This window comes from Heptranchias perlo, chromosome 6 (genome assembly GCF_035084215.1).
Source record: "Heptranchias perlo isolate sHepPer1 chromosome 6, sHepPer1.hap1, whole genome shotgun sequence".
In the NCBI taxonomy this organism is placed as follows: domain Eukaryota; kingdom Metazoa; phylum Chordata; class Chondrichthyes; order Hexanchiformes; family Hexanchidae; genus Heptranchias; species Heptranchias perlo.
The window spans coordinates 61,216,966-61,234,969 of NC_090330.1; the positions used below are offsets into that span (position 1 = coordinate 61,216,966).

At 45.6% G+C, this 18,004-nt stretch overlaps 1 long non-coding RNA gene across 2 annotated transcripts in view; it reads right to left on the minus strand.

The window, feature by feature from the left end:
* Nucleotides 1-4,200: 4,200 nt before the first annotated feature.
* The window catches only part of LOC137322537 (uncharacterized), a 33,780-nt gene continuing 19,976 nt past the window's right edge, over nucleotides 4,201-18,004 (minus strand). For both annotated transcript variants that reach the window (XR_010963162.1, XR_010963161.1), the window contains exons 3-4: nucleotides 5,140-5,299; nucleotides 4,201-5,019 (exon numbers count right to left, since the gene is read on the minus strand). This is a non-coding gene — a long non-coding RNA (uncharacterized lncRNA). The remainder of the gene's footprint in view (nucleotides 5,020-5,139; nucleotides 5,300-18,004) is intronic.

Consider the following 18,004-nt stretch of genomic DNA (forward strand, 5'->3'; position numbering starts at 1 on the left):
ACAGTTGGCCTCAGGACCAAAGAGAGGAAAAACCTAACAGGCATGTGGATATCTGGTGAGAACAGGATCTGTGTCAGCTGTGATGAATAACCTGTTGATACACACTATCTATACTTAAACATCAAGAATGTTCATTTAGCTGAGCTACTAGAGAGGGCTCTGGCCCAGAGTCACTGAGGCCAAGTTCTCCAGTTGCTGCCCATTTGAGATCAGATAACTCAGCAGATGGTGATGGTGCTCCAAGAAAGGAAGAAATTAGCTTGGCTGTTTAAAGCTAGTAAATAAATTCAATAGCAAAATAATGGACCCAACATCAGAGGGCAAAATTGCTGATTTACATTAATCAATGTTTTGAATTTATGTTTGAACAATGAATGCTAACTCATCATCTGTGATCAAGTTGGAATGATTTGCTGGATTTATATTAACTTATCACTCTTTGGCACATATTGTTAGTGTATTTTTTCTTTTGCCCTTTCACATTCTTTGCAAATATTGGGACAGAAGTTCTGCCAGAGTTCTCCTGATCTTCCACCCTAACTTTAGTGGAAAATCAGTGGGAACCCAAGAGAAAGGGCATAAATTGTGAAAATCTCATTTTATGCAGAAGGTAGTTGTTTCCAGACGATTTTCTTCAGAAGAACCTCGATTGAAGCACAAGTGAAAAGACTAGGCAGTTCATTTCTGCATAGATAAACTCAAACAGAAATTAAGTAGATTACTAAAGAGATTGCTATCTTCCTACATATTGGTTAATCTTTTATTGTATCTAACTCTCACCAGCAAAAAATCGATTTTTGAACTTCTCTCTCACAGTCACTAGTCTTTTGTACATTCCTGTCCTATGAGAAAGACAAGTGATTTTTTTAATATATTGATTTATTTGAATATTGCCCTCTGGATAAAAAACACACTATTGGAGAGTAAGCATATCGCACCAAACTGTATCTGTTGTAATAGTCTGTTAGAAATATAACCATTTGTCCAATGGACATCTCGTATGCATCAAAATTGCTACGACCCACACCATGGGGTAAATTTTAACCCCGAAGAACTGATGGGTTGTGGGCGAGGGGAGTTAGTAAAAATGTTTAAAGTTTGGAGCAGGAACAAATCCCAGCTCCAACCTGCCGACTTCCGGAATGACCATCACGACCATCCACACCAGCAGCCCCCCACCCCTCAGTTTGCACAAAACAATCCTACAACCACACATACACCCATTGTAAATACACCCAATGGGCGGCATCAAGTCTTGCTGTTCATGAAGCACATGAAAGGCTTTCACAAATGGGACTCAAGAATGAGCAAGACATGGCAGTGGTGGTGAGAATCATAACACTTAAAGCCGGCAGGATGATATTTGAAGTAGTTAAGGGATTTATAGTGTATTGAGGCAGACAAACAATTTTAACTCTACTTGAACGTGTCTCCCGTGGCCTCAGGAACACACCATGGAAATGGAGGCGAGTAGCAGCCGGCAGCCATTTGGACTTTGAAACCAGTGATTGACACAAGTAAAGAAAGGTGAGTTCTTGCAGTAGGGCAATCAGTTCTCTCAGACAAACCTTTAGTTGAGAGTTCTTTGTGTTTAGACTGAGATGTCATGGTTCACACTCAGAATTCTTGTGTTCGCACATATTTACCTACATTTTGGACTTCCTCAAACTGACACCATCAGGATGGGGGGGCGCAATGGATGTATTCAGCAGTACATCTGAGGAGGAGGCACATCACCATCCACGGCAGGCACATTGTGCAGTTTTGGGAGTTGCAGCTCCACAAGACAGAGGTGCGCCACAAAGAACTGCAGAAAAACAGAGATAGGACCAACAGAGGGGCCGAGGTGGTAGGAGGCACTACCCATGTGAGAGGGTCTACAGGCAGAGGTTGAACTTCCAGGGCCTCTCTGAGGAGCAGTGCCTATCAAGGCTCAGATTGAGTTGTCAGGTGGTCACAGACATCTACAAGCTCCTTCATGCAGAGCTGCTCCTGGATGGGCCTGGTGGGCACGCATTGCCCGTCGCAGTTAAAGTCACCACTGCCCTCAAATTCTTCGCCTCCGGATTCTTCCAGGGCACCACCGGTGACATCACTAGGATCTCTCCATCGTCTGTCGATAAGTGTATATGACAGGTCACGGATGGCTTGTTTGCCAGGGTATCTGACTACATCAACTTCCCCATTGACAACATCAGCCAGACTGAGAGGGCAGTGGGTTTCCACTCTCTGGCTGGTTTCCCATGGGTACAGGGCGCAATTGATTGCACACACGTAGCAATCCTGCACATGAGCCAGGAATGTTCATCAACAGAAAAAGATATCACTCCATCAATGCGCTGGTTTGCGACCACCGGAAGAGGTTTCTGCAGGTGTGTGCCAAATTCCCTAGCAGTTGCCACAATTCCTTCATTCTGCGCGAATCCAACATCCGGGCCCTCTTCCACGCACAAAACAGGCTTAAGGGCTGAATCCATGGAGTCAAGGGATACCTCCTGCAGACATGGCTCATGACACCTGTGAGGACCCCACCACAAGGCACAGCAACGGTACAATGACAGTCACATCACCACCAGGTCTGTCATTGAACAAGCCATAGGAATGCTCAAGATGCGCTTCAGGTGCCTGGATCGATCTGGGGGAACCCTTCAGTACGGACGTGCGAGGCTGTGTAGAATAATACTCTTGTGTTGCGTCCTGCACAACATCGCTCAACAGAGAGGGTTACCGGTGATGAGGTTCCATGGCCTCATGAAGCATCCTCACCTTCAATCGACATTGAAGAAGACGAGGAGGAGGAGGAGGAGGGCAACGATGGGTGAACCATCGGCAGAGCAGTGTCTCACCTGGCTGCTCATAGTGCCAGAGTGTCACTCATATTTGATAGATTCTCATAATGATCTGCAAAGTGACGAGAGTCACTTGGAATGACCACCACGATCATCAACACCAGCAAAACTCCGCCCCCCCCCCCCCCCCCCCCCACAATGAGGTTGCACAAAACAGTCCTACAACTACACATACACGCATTGTTAACGCACCCAATGGGTGGCATCAAGTCTCACTGTTCATGATGAGGGACACGGAAGGGCACTTTCACAAAAGGGACTCTATGGGCAAGACGTGGCAGTGGTGGTGAGAATCATAACATTTAATGTGTAAATAACCAAAACCAAATATAAATGAAAAACATGACATTCTGTCAGACAGCCTTGTGCATATCCTTGGTGATTACAAAACCTTAGACTTCCTCTTCCTACCGCTTCTGCCTGGTGGATGCCCTGTGGCTCAGCAGAGGTAGTGGCAGGTTGCTCATGTCCACGCCCAGACTGCCTAGATGCTTTCAGCCGACGCCCTCTGGGTTTTGGAGCCTGTGAGGGCCCTGCCAAAGACTGCTCCACCTGCACCTGTGCTGGGGCAGACTCGGCAATCTGGAGAGGAGGCAGCATTGCGGGTGCCAGTTGAGGGGGAGCCATCGAGTGAGACGTGGGGACGCTTTGAGTGGAGTCCCCACTTCCATGTCCCCTTTCGCCATCATCCCTCTCCTGGGCCAGGGCCCCATCATTCCTAGCACTCTGCTGGACAGCAGTTTGGAGGATGTGTGTGATGCCTTGTAAGGCCAGTGCTAATATTTTTGTCTGCCTGTTTAAGGCGGCAGCATAATGTTCACCCTGAGTCTGTATGGCCATTGCCAGGGCCTGAATGGACTCATTTGTTAGTCGCGCACGAAGCACAATGGAGGCTGCCATTCCCTCCATCGCAGACATTCCCGCACTCATCTGTGCCACAGTCCACTAATGCTAGAGGTGGACTCCACCATCCTCTGCGTTAATGGAGAGACTGAGCATGGCAAGTCTTCCAGTACGTCACAAAGATGCATCTGTACCTCTATCATTCTCCTTTTCAAGGATGGCCCCCAGGGTTCAACATCTGAGCCAATCTGAGCAGAGCTTGGAGAGGAGGACGCCCACCGACGCGGACTCTCCACCGCTGCCGCTGCTATCAGTGTCTGCTCTTGCTCACTTGTGTGTGGTGACTCACCAGGTGAAAACCCAACTACCTCTCTAATAGGACCCACCGAGCTGTGAGTGTCTGCACTGGTGCATGGCTTATAAAGATGTCATGATGTGGAGATGCCGGTGATGGACTGGGGTTGACAATTGTAAACAATTTTACAACACCAAGTTATAGTCCAGCAATTTTATTTTAAATTCACAAGCTTTCGGAGATTTTCTCCTTCCTCAGGCAAATGTTTCAAGATCTCCTTGAAGCCTACGCATTTATACATATTGAACAATAATAAATGGTGTTTACAGACTGCCCCTGCAACTGCCCGTTGCCAAGGCAATCACCGTGTTCAGACAGAGAGGTGTTACCTGCAGAACCTCCGAATACACATTCAATAAAAAAACAAACAGGGAAAAAAAAACAGAGAAAAAAAAAACAGAGAGAGAGGCAGAAACATCCGGAAGGCAGAGAGAGCCAGCAAATGACCCATTATATTAAAAACAGATAACATTTGTTCGCTGGTGGGGTAACGTGTAGCGTGACATGAACCCAAGATCCCGGTTGAGGCCGTCCTCATGGGTGCGGAACTTGGCTATCAATTTCTGCTCGACGATTTTGCGTTGTCGTGTGTCTCGAAGGCCGCCTTGGAGTACGCTTACCCGAAGGTCGGTGGATGAATGTCCATGACTGCTGAAGTGTTCCCCGACTGGGAGGGAACCCTCCTGTTTGGCGATTGTTGCGCGGTGTCCGTTCATCCGTTGTCGCAGCGTCTGCATGGTCTCGCCAATGTACCATGCTCTGGGGCATCCTTTCCTGCAACGTATGAGGTAGACAACGTTGGCTGAGTCACAGGAGTATGAACCATGCACCTGGTGGGTGGTGTCATCTCGTGTGATGGTGGTATCTGTGTCGATGGTGGTATCTGTGTCGATAAAGATGTGACAGTGCGCCCTCAGGCTGGGAGCTCCACTGAGGAATCACCCTCGTCTACATCTTCACTCCTTGATGGTCCTGGAAGAGAACATACAGCAAAGTAAAATTCATCGCAGAAGTAATGTTGCGGTGTGTAACAGGTCAATCACTGATAACATTATTTCATGTTGTGTGTGAGGGACATCAAAGTTCTGTCACCAGACATTTGCGGGGTGCGAGGCTCAGAATCCCTGTTGGCTAGGCACTCCACTGTTCAGCTAATTTCCAAGGCCTCCTCCTCTGCTTCTATGGGAACCATGATTTGTGGAGACCTCCCTCAAGTCCGACTCTTCTCCCTTGCATTTTGTGCTCTCTTCTCCTACAAGGGGAGAAAGTACAGATGTGTGAGTGAGTGAGGGTGATGGAGTCACCCGATGGATGCATTGCCCTGGGTCAGGATGACACTGAATGAGATGCATCAGAGGGTGACTATCAGACAGATTGATCACATTGCATCAGGATTGGGGTGAGTGGGAGAAGTGTGTGCACAAATTGGCCGGTGGGGGGGAGGTGAAGAAATGCACAGAAAGTGGAGGTAACTTGACACTGAGTCTTAAGTGGGTGTGAGGAGTGATGTGATGGAGTAGGCTTTGCAGGGCAGTGTGTGAGGGGGGTAATGTTCACCACAGAATGCAGGTGAATCAGTAATTGTATTCACTTTTCCTGACCTGGTTAGAACATAAGAAATAAGAACATTAGAAATAGGAGCAGGAATAGGCCATACGGCCCCTCAAGTCTGCTCCGCCATTCAATAAGATCATTGGTCATCTTCCAAAATCCTATAGATTCTGGAATGGTTCCTGCAGATTGGAGGGTAGCAAACGTAATTCCAACATTTAAGAAAGGAGGCAGGGAGAAAAGAGGGAACTGCAGACCTGTTAGCCTGACATCAGCAGTAGGGAAAATTCTAGAATCTATTATATCAGATGTGATAACAGGACACTTAGAAAATAATAATAGGATTTGGCAGAGTCAACATGGATTTATGAAAGGGAAATCATGTTTGACAAACCTATTGGAGTTCTGTGAGGATGTAATTAGTAGAATAGATAAGGGGGATCCAGTGGATGTGGTGTATTTGGATTTTCAGAAGGCTTTCGATAAGGTCCCACACAGATGGTTGATGACCAAAGTTAGAACATATGGAATTGGGGGTAATATACTGGCATGGATTGAGAAGTGGTTAACAGACAGAAAAGAGAGTAGGAATAAACCGGACTTTTTCAGGTTGGCAAACTGTGACTAGTGGGGTACCGCAGGGATCAGTGCTTGAGCCCCACCTATTCACAATCTATATCAATGGTTTGGATGAGGGGACCAAATGTAATATTTCCAAGTTTGCTGATGTCACAAAACTAGGTGGGAATGTGAGTTGTGAGGAGGATGCAAAGAGGCTTCAAGGGGATATGGACAGGCTAAGGGAGTGGGCAAGAACATGGCAGATGGAATATAATGTGGAAAAATGGGAAGTTATCCACTTTGGTAGGAAAAACAGAAATGCAGAATATTTTTCAAATGGTGTGAGATTGGGAAATGTTGATGTTCAAAGGGACCTGGGTGACCTTGTACGTGAGTCACTGAAAACTAACATGCAGGTGCAGCAAGCAATAGGAAGGCAAATGGTATGTTGGCCTTTATTACAAGAGGATTTGAGTACAGGAGTAATTTTGAGTACAATTTTGGTCTCCTTACCTAAGAAAGGATATACTTGCCATAGATGGAGTGCAACGAAGGTTCACCAGACTGATTCCTGGGATGGCGGGATTGTCATATGAGGAGAGATTGAGTAGAGTAGGTCTGTATTCTTTAGAGTTTAGAAGAATGAGAGGTGATCTCATTGAAACATACAAAATTCTTACAAGGCTCGACAGGGTAGATGCAGGGAGGATGTTTCCCCTGGCTGGGGAGTCTAGAAGCAGGGGTCACAATCTCAGAATAAGGGGTAGGCCATTTAGGACTGAGGTGAGGAGAAATTTCTTCACTCAGAGGGTAGTGAATCTTTGGAATTCTCTACCCCAGAGGGCTGTGGAGGCTCAGTCATTGAGTACATTCAAAGCAGAGATCGATAGATTTCTAGATATTAAAGGCATCAAGGGATATGGGGATAGTGCAGGAAAATGGCATTGAGGTAGAAGATCAGCCATGATCTTGTTGAATGGTGGAGCAGGCTCGAGGGGCCAGATGGCCTACTCCTGCTCCTATTTCTTATGTTTTTATGTTCTTATTACCCCCAACCCCATGAGCCCTTATCTAGCGTAACAACCTTTTATGTGGCACCTTATTTGAAAATCCAAATATACTACATCCACTGGTTCCCCTTTATCTACTCTGCTAGTTACACCCTCAAAAAATTCTAATAGATTGATCAAACATGATTTCCCTTTCATAAAACAGTGTTGACTCTGCCTAATCATATTATGATTTTCTAAATTCCCTGTTACCACTTCCTTAACAATGGATTCGAGCATTTTTCCGACGACTGATGTTAGGCTAACTGGCCTGTAATTCCTTGTTTTTTCTCTCCCTCCTTTCTTGAATAGCGGGGTTACATTTGTTACCTTTCAATCCACAGGGACCGTTCTAGAATCTAGGGAATTTTGGAAGATCACAACCAATGCATCCGCCATCTCTGCAACCACCTCTTTTAGAATGCTGGGATATAGGTCATCAGGTCCAGGGGATTTGTTGGCTTTTAGTCCCATTAATTTCTCCAGTACTTTTTCTTCACTGATATTTTTTACTTTAAGTTCCTCACTCTCATTAGACCCTTGGTTCCCCACTACGTCCGGTATGTTTTTTGTGTCTTCTACTGTGAAGACAGTTAAAAAATATTTGTTTAACGTCTCTGCCATTTCCTTATTCCCCATTATAATTTCTCCTGTCTCAGCCTCTAAGAGCCCCATGTTTACTTTCGCTACTGTCTTCCTTTTTACATACTTGTAGAAACTCTTACAATCTGTTTTTATATTTCTTGTTAGTTTACTCTCATACTCTATTTTCTCCCTTTCTATCAATTTTTTGGTCATCCTTTGCAGGTTTCTGAAACTCTCCCAATCCTTAGGTTTACTACTCTTCTTCGCTACATTATAAGCCTCTTCTTTTAATCTAATACTATCCTTAACTTCTTTAGTTAGCCAGGAATGGATCACTTTTCCCGTGGAGTTTTTATTTCTCAATGGAATGTGTGTTTGTTGAGAATTATGAAATATTTCTTTAAATGTTCACCATTGCTTATCTACCGTCATATCTTTTAATCTAATTTCCCCATCTACCTTAGCCAACTCGCCCCTCATACCTATGTAATTGGCTTTATTTAAGTTTACAACTGTAGTTTCGGACTTAAGTACATCACGCTCAAACTCAAAAGATATTCTATCATATTATAATCACTCTTCCCCAAAGAATCCTTTACTATGAGATTACTAATTAACTCTGTCTCATTACACAAGACAAGATCTAAACTAGCCTCCTCCCTCGTTGGTTCCACGACGTATTGTTTTAGGAAACCGTCTTGAATCATTTAGGTCACTGAATCGCTTCATGCACTGCAGCCAAGACCAGGTGCTCCTGCTGCTGACCTGTTCTGCACCTCCAGCCACGCCTTCTTGGTGGCAGAACCAGGTTTCTTCCTCCCGTCAGGTGGGTAAAACACCTCCCTCCTGCTTCTCACAGTAGCCAGTAGCATCTCCAGGACGACATCCGAGAATCTAAGTGCTGCCTTTCCTCTATGTCCTTCCATTCTGCTTTTTACTCCTTTCTCCTTCAAAATGCATTGTTGCATTGGCCCTTTAAATAGTGGGCTTTAAATCGCGTCATGTGGGTGTGCCGTACGCCCGCTGCGCAGCCTGAAGACGCGAAACTCAGAAGCTTCAATTGAGTCGCGATCGATCGGGAACACGGACAAAAATTTTTTCCAGGTTTCCCCCACTGAGATCCTGCCTCATTGTTAAAATTTAGGCCCATGTCTTTCGCAATGTTTTGTGGTAGGTATCGCCCATTTTAATCGCATCAAGTAACCATTTAAACAATTTACTGGATTTTAATTGAGCTCCTTATGGGCAACATTTTAGGAGTTATAGGGGCAGATTTTCCTCTTCTTGCATTTGGGCATAGAGGATCACCTGAGCATGGGGCACAGAGGATCACCTGGGCAGAGGGCACAGAAGATCACCTGAGCAGAGGTATGGAGGATCACCTGGGCATAGGGCATAAAGGATCATCTTGGGCACAGGGCATAGAGGATCACCTGGGCAAAGGGCATAAAGGATCATCTTGGGCACAGGGCATAGAGGATCACCTGGGCAGAGGGCATAAAGGATCATCTTGGGCACAGGGCACAGAGGATCACCTGGGCTCAGGGCACAGAGGATCACCTGGGCTCAGGGCACAGAGGATCACCTGGGCTCAGGGCACAGAGGATCACCTGGGCTCAGGGCATGGAGGATCACCTGGGTACAGGGCATAGAGGATCACCTGGGCACAGGGCATAGAGGATCACCTGAGCATAGGGCATGGATGATCACCTGGGCACAGGGCATGGATGATCACCTGAGCATAGGGCATGGATGATCACCTGGGCACAGGGCATTGCTGATCAACTGAGCATAGGGCATAGAGGATCACCTGGGCACAGGGCATAGAGGATCACCTTGGGCACAGAGCATAGAGGATCACCTGGGCACAGAGGATCACCTGGGCACAGAGGATCACCTGGGCATAGGGCATAAAAGAAAACTGGGCAAGAAGGATCGCATCCCCGAAGTAGAGCCAGCTTAACTTTCCACTCCTTAATTTAAGTGGTCAGAAAATTGGGCAGGTCCCCTTGTGAGATGATCCTCCTCTCCCGTTTTTTCCTCTCTGCACTCCATCCAGGTGATCCTCTATGCCCAGCTGCAAGAAGAGGAATATATGACCCATGGAATCTGTTTCCAAAAAGCTGTTCACAAGAACATGTCACCTTAAAGGATGATTTCATGTTCATATTCATTTCCGTGCACAAATTGACGGCCTAATTTGCCTATGTAACACATATCTGCACTTCGAAATTAATCAATTTGATTAATTTCCTGAGGCCATATATAGATGCAAGGTTTTTTTTAATCCATCCTGTTATTTGTTTAATAAAAAGGGAAAATAAAAGGGAAAACTGCAAATGTTGGAAAACTGAAATAAAAACACAAAATGCTGGAATCACATATCACTTCAGTCAGCATCTGTAAAGAGAAAAGACAGACTTTGACATTTTGGATGTGTACCCTTTGTTCATATTTGCTTTATAGGATTGGTGTCAAGGACACTCACTGACTTGGAACCATTTGAAGATTACTTTTCCTTTTAAAAAGGAATAATATCTTCCAACATATTTTCCGATTAGAGGGTACGGTAGCATTGTGTTTATGTTATTGGAGTGGTAATCTGGAAGCCTGGACTAATAATCCAGAGTCGTGAGTTCAAATCCCGCCGCGGCAGCTGGGGAATTTAAATTCAAATAATTAAAATAAAATCTGGAATTAAAATACTAGTATCAGTAATGGTGGCCATGAAACTACCGGATTGTCGTAAAAACCCATCTGGTTCATAAATGCCTTTTAGGGAAGGAAACCTGCCGTCCTCACCCGGTCTGGCCTATATGTGACTCCAGACCCACAGCAATGTGGTTGATTCTTAATTGTCCTCTGAAATGGCCTAGCAAGCTGCTCAGTTGCAAAATCTCGCTAAAAAAAGTCATAATAAGAATAAAACTGGACGGACCACTAGGCACCGGACACGACTAAGGCAAAACAAGCCCAGTCGACCCTGCAAAGTCCTCCTCACTAACATCTGAGGACTTGTGCCAAAATTAGGAGAGCTGTCCCACAGACTAGTCAAGCAACAGCCTGACACAGCCATACTCACAGAATCAAACCTTTCAGCCAACGTCCCAGACTCTTCCATCACCATCCCTGGGTATGTCCTGTCCCACCGGCAGGACAGACACACCAGAGGTGGCGGTATAGTGATATACAGTCAGGAGGGAGTGGCCCTGAGAGTCCTCAACATTGACTCAGGACCCCATGAAATCTTATGGCATCAGGGCAAACATGGGCAAGGAAACCTCCTGCTGATTACCACCTACCACCCTCCCTCAGCTGATGAATCAGTCCTCCTCCATGTTGAACACCACTTGGAGGAAGCACTGAGGGTAGCAAGGGCACAGAATGTACTCTGGATGGGGGACTTCAATGTCCATCACCAAGAGTAGCTCGGTAGCACCACTACTGACCGAGCTGGCTGAGTCCTGAAGGACTTAGATGCAAGACTGGGCCTGCGGCAGGTGGTGAGCGAACCAACACGAGGGAAAAACCTACTTGATCTCGTCCTCACCAATCTACCTGTCGCAAATGCATCTGTCCATGACAGTATTGGTAGGAGTGACCACCGCACAGTCCTCGTGGACACGATGTCCCGTCTTCACACTGAGGACACCATCCAATGTGTTGTGTGGCACTACCACTGTACTAAATGGGATAGATTCAGAACAGATCTAGCAGCTCAAAACTAGGCATCCATGAGGTGCTGTGGGCCAACAGCAGCAGCAGAATTGTATTCCACCACAATCTGTAACCTCGTGGCCCGGCATATTCCTCACTCCCATTACCAACAAGCCAGGGGATCAACCCTGGTTCAAAGGAGAGCATGCCAGCAGCAGCACCAGGCGTACCTAAAAATGAGGTGCCAACCTGGTGAAGCTACAACTCAGGACTATATGCATGCTAAACAGCAGAAGCAACCTGCTATAGACAGAGCTAAGCGATTCCACAACCAACAGATCAAATCAAAGCTCTGCAGTCCTGCCACATCCAGTCATGAATGGTGGTGGACAATTAAACAACTAATGGGAGACGAGGCTCTGTAAACATCCCCATCCTCAATGATGGTGGAGTCCAGCACATAAGTCCAAAAGACAAGGCTGAAGCATTTGCAACCATCTTCAGCCAGAAGTGCCAAGTGGATGATCCATCTCGGCCTCCTCCCGATATCCCCACCATCACAGAAGCCAGTCTTCAGCCAATTCGATTCACTCCACGTGATATCAAGAAACGGCCGAGTGCACTGGATACAGCAAAGGCTATGGGCCCCGACAACATCCCGAATGTAGTGCTGAAGACTTGTGCTCCAGAACTAGCTGTGCATCTAGCCAAGCTGTTCCAGTACAGCTACAACACTGGCATCTACCCGACAATGTGGAAAATTGCCCAGGTATGTCCTGTCCACAAAAAGCAGGACAAATCCAATCCAGCCAATTACCGCCCCATCAGCCTACTCTCAATCATCAGCAAAATGATGGAAGGTGTTGTCGACAGTGCTATCAAGCGGCACTTACTCACCAATAACCTGCTCACCGATGCTCAGTTTGGGTTCCGCCAGGACCACTTGGCTCGAGATCTCATTACAGCCTGGGTCCAAACATAGACAAAAGAGCTGAATTCCAGAGGTGAGGTGAGAGTGACTGCCCTTGACATCATGGCATCATTTGACCAACCGTGGCATCAAGGAGCCCTCGTAAAATTGAAGTCAATGGGAATCAGGGGCAAAACTCTCCAGTGGCTGGAGTCATACCTAGCACAAAGGAAGATGGTAGTGGTTGTTGGAGGCCAATCATCTCAGCCCCAGAACATTGTTGCAGGAGTTCCTCAGGGCAATGTCCTCGGCCCAACCATCTTCAGCTGCTTCATCAATGACCTTCCCTCCATCATAAGGTCAGAAATGGGGATGTTCGCTGATGATTGCACAGTGTTCAGTTCCATTCGCAACCCCTCAAATAATGAAGCAGTCCAAGCCTGCATACAGCAAGACCTGGACAACATCCAGGCTTGGGCTGATAAGTGGCAAGTAACATTCGCGCCAGACAAGTGCCAGGCAATGACCATCTCCAACAAGAGAGAGTCTAACCACCTCCCCTTGACATTCAACGGCATTACCATTGCTAAATCCCCCACCATCAACATCCTGAGGGTCACCATTGACCAGAAACTTAACTGGATCAGCCATATAAATACTGTGGCTACAAGAGCAGGTCAGAGGCTGGGTATTCTGCGGTGAGTGACTCACCTCCTGACTCCCCAAAGCCTTTCCACCATCTACAAGGCACAAGTCAGGAGTGTGATGGAATACTCTCCACTTGCCTGGATGAGTGCAGCTCCAACAACACTCATGAAGCTCGACACCATCCAGGACAAAGCAGCCCGCTTGATTGGCACCCCACCCACCACCCTAAACATTCACTCCCTTCACCACCGGCACACTGTGGCTGCAGTGTGTACCATCCACAGGATGCACTGCAGCAACTCGCCAAGGCTTCTTCGACAGCACCTCCCAAACCCGTGACCTCTACCACCTAGAAGGACAAGAGCAGCAGGCACATGGGAACAACACCACTTGCACGTTCCCCTCCAAGTCACACACCATCCCGACTTGGAAATATATGCCGTTCCTTCATCGTCGCTGGGTCAAAATCCTGGAACTCCCTTCCTGACAGCACTGTGGGAGAACCTTCACCACACGGACTGCAGCGGTTCAAGAAGGCGGCTCACCACCTTCTCAAGGGCAATTAGGGTTGGGCAATAAATGCTGGCCTCGCCAGCGACGCCCACATCCCACGAACGAATAAAAAAAATATATTTTCCTTTGAAAATAACTTTTAAATTGCACCTGAATTTGATAAATGATGATTTACTTAATGCAGACATTTTACAACTTTCTCCTCTCTTTTAAAGCTACAAAGCCACTTTTCAATCTACAGCTAAGTTCACATTCATAAATTCAATAACTAATTATCTATACCCAAGCTATCAGTAACTATACTGTTGTGAGACAATATAACTACATATGCAAATGTTCAGATGAAACAGCAACAGGAATCAAAACAAAGGGCACCTGTAAATTAGTTTGTTGTGAATTTTAATGCACATTTTCTGAAAAGAGAAGGACTCTTTAAGATGGAGCTCATGAAATCGTGAATCCAACTTTGAAGAAATGGTTATTAACGAACGGCTGCAGATGACATCTTTGATTTAAAAGAAAATTAGTTCATGGTACAAAATTTATGGCATCGAGCCAATCCATAAAAAGCCTTTCCCCTCACTTTAAATAAAAGTTAAATATTTCATTTGTCATTGACAGAGTGATGGCCATCTTTCTAATAGATTACTACAAGATGGGCAGATTCTCAAAATTGTCTTTTTTCAGTGGGCAATATTTAAAAAATCAGTACATTAAAATTGCTGTCATCTTTCACAGAGGACAAGAATATACTAGTCTAATGATGTTGAAAGAGAAGCTATTTGGATATAATAAAGCATTTTGGGGATGAATATCCTTTACAGTCATGCCAATGTAATTTCCAGGATTTTATGTACAATATGTTCGACTAAATATAGTAAGTCATATTACAATTGTTATGTGATATATTCCCCATTATTTGTGCTTTAGGAATGCAGTACATTCCTGAAGTCCATGGTTGCTATGGCCCACAGAGGTGGGAGGGGAGGAGGATTAAGAGTTAAAGGACTACACTGCTTAGTGCAAGCAATTGTAAAGCAATAAATTTCAAAACAATTTCTAAGTTTAGTTTTTATCATTTCTGCTGGCAGTGCTGGCCATAATAGGTTGTGAGAGAGGCTGCAGCAATTTCTCTTCCACCAGGCAGGCAACCTGGCAGTGGTGGAGAGACTTCTAGAGCCTGCCAGAATTATTCAAAATAACTTAATCCTGGGAAATCGATCAGGGTCAGCAGAACAGGCATGGGCCAGACATAAGTCACAACTGAAGATCAATCATCATGGCAGCAAAAAGAAAAATCCACCCTCTTTTTGTTTCAACTGGAATTCTTACTTCTAAAAAAAAGTTGTGTTGAAGTGTGAAGCAACTGTATGTGCTTAAAGAGGAGGCAATTTATTACTGGGGGTTACAATTTAATCAAACAATTTTCATGGTGTTGCATTGGAGCTGTGCTGGAGTACAGCCTCAGATGTACATGATTCCATTGCTTGCACCATCCAATAATATTGTCAACCTACAGACAAAACTGGTTAGAGCATCAGTGTTACTGTTGATCTGTGGTTTTGAAGACCAGCTGTACTATATCTCAGAGCCACAACTTTCTACCACAAAGGAGGCCTTCAATCCTGAGAATCCGATGGGTGCCTGTGGGAAAAAAAGGCCACTTATCTTTTTGGTTCTTCTTCACCTTGCTGCCTGTTCCTCTCAGGCCCTCTGATCTGAGGGGCTGCCAGGCACAAGGGCCTGCAACAGCTTCTTCAGGTAACCTAGTGCCTGATTACCCTTCTGATGAACCTTCAGGAAATTGAGGCAGGAGGCCAGAGAATGCCCTCCCCCATCTCATTTCCATGCTTGTCCTTTGCCTATTATAGCTAAAAGGCATACTATCGCCCCGCTGGAAGCCCCTGCACAACACGAAAGGGGGTAGAGACCAACACTGCTGGTCTCCAGCCCTTTGTCTCTTTCTTGCACCTGGGAGCTGAGCGTTTCCCAGGTGCATTTGGGAGGAATGTCAGTGCTCGTATCTTTTATTCAGCAGCGGTCATGGGGGTATGTTTCAAGATCTCTTCCAAGAGGACCATTAAGCCCTCAGTGGATGAATCGTTCATGCAAGCTGCCTAATTTATGAAACTCAACAGTTCCCTCTTAGCAGCAATGTGATAACTGCTGGTTGTAATTTTAAGACCAAATCAAACTTTAGTCATGATTACCACTGTTTAATACCTTAACACACAGGAAATAAACCCTTAACCTATATTAGAAACAAACTGGCCTATAATGCATATGGGCTGATCAGAAGCTGCTATAAAACCACATTGCAGACCAAAGCGCCAAATATGATAAAGGTGATTGATTTAATTCCCAACACAATAATTGCCTTCCATTCATTTCTCACCTAAGAGTCAACCCATGGTGCCTTTCTTATGGCAAGGTTTGCTAACTCTATGCCACCTACCTAGTGGCCTCAGAAAAGCTGGTGAAAAGCTGCTTTTGCTCTTATTGAGACTCTTGAAATGCTCATGGCCAGTGACTTCTGGGTGCTCGAGCCTGTGAGGGCCCAGCTGCAGACTTCTGCACCTTGGCTGCTGCCAGGGCAGTCTGGCCCAGCTTACTTGCTGGCACCATGGAGGGTATTGGTTGAGCAGACCTGCTGACATCTTGAGAGAGGGCAACACATACTGCTCTTATTGCACCACAACTACTCCCGTGGGGCTGGGGCTCATCACTTTCACTGACCTACGATAGAACAGACTGTAGAAGATGAGTGACTCTTTGAAACCTATCTATTCAGTCCACAATCTGTCCAAGGTAGACATCTGTCTCTCCAAGGTGGAGCCCAGAGCCTGCATGGAGGCCATTTGAGCTTCCACCAAAAGCTCCTGCTAATTAACTCCTGGGTCTTTGATTGGCTATTTTCTCTGTTCCACAAATTATTTTGACTTCTGGGAACAACTTTGTTCTGGTGCTAGACTGCTTTGGAAATTTAGTTCAGTCATGTGTGGTCTGGTAGATCTGCCTTTAGGGCTAGAGGAGGGGGAGCAGACAAGAAGACAGGAGAGAACAGGAGCAGCTGGGAGAAGAGGTAAGTAAAGGGCACTGCGTAGGAAGCCATACTCACAGCGGATCATCGGGGAGCACTTCTCATACCTCACCTTTACCAAGGAGCAATATGTGAGGCGCCTGCACTTCACCAAGGAAGCTGTCACCGAGTTTTGTCACCTGCTACAGTCACAACTGGAGCCCAAAGTAGGGCATGGGCAGCACTGCCTGTGGCTGTCAAGGTTACTGTGGGCCTTAACTTTTATGCCACGGGGACGTTCCTAGCTGCAGCCGTGACATCATCGGCATCTCCAAGTTTGCTGTGCACCACTGTATCAGGGAGTTGACCAAGGCTCCCTATGCCAGGAGAAACACATACATCACATTCCTCGAGAAAGAAAGAAATAAGTTGCAACCTCATGATGCCCCAAAGTGCTTCACAGCCAATGAATTATTTATGAAGTGTAGTCACTGCTGTTTTGTGGACAAATGCAGCACCCAAATTGTGCACGGCAAACATTAATGAGATGAATGACCAGCTTTTTAATGGTAATGGTTGAGGTACAAATGTTAGCCAGGAAACCAGGAGAACTCCTTGCACTTCTTCAACAAATGTCCCGTGGATTTTTTATGTCCACCGTAACAGGCACAAGGGGCTTCAGTTTAACATCTCATCCAAAAGACAGCACCTTCAGCAGTGGAGCACTAAAGTATGAATCTAGATTATTTTCTGAAACCCTGGAGTGGAGCTTGAACCCAAAACCTTCTGGTTTAAAGGCAAGAGCACTACCACTGAGCTAAGCTGATACATGAGCAGCTCATCACATTCAAGTGAGTTGGAGTTGGTCATCACATTCAAATGTGGCAGAAATAACTGGCTTATGAAATAGTCTTGTGTTGATCCAGGGGATTGTGCAAGATACTCTGTTGTGTGTTGTAGACCACCTGCATGTTGGTTGAGTGGAAGGCTTTGCAATTGACGATTGGCTCCATTACCTCCATATTTCAGTTGATGGCACCCCTGACCTTGAAGAAGTCAGCAATACCGTGGAATTGTCGTTGTCTTTTCAACTGTTGGGGGTAGAACTTGACATTGTGCCATTTCCATTGAAGTCAATGGAAATAAAAGTCAGGAGAGATGTAAAACGGACTGCTGACCCACTATCATATGGATACTCTACTTTGGGTAACACTCATTAAATCACCACCAAGTGATTGGAAGGAGTCAGTAATGAAAAAAACTCAAGAGTAACTGTGACCTTCACAGCGAGAACAATTCTAGTCTCGAGCCATCTGCTATCATTTGACACATTTCAATTATTATCTCCCACAAGGGAAAAATGCGTGAGCTAGTTGAGCTAAGCTGGAAAAAGAAATTGGCACATAGGAGATAAATAATGGGATTTTTTTTAAAGGAGATTGCAAAATTGCTAAATAAATATAT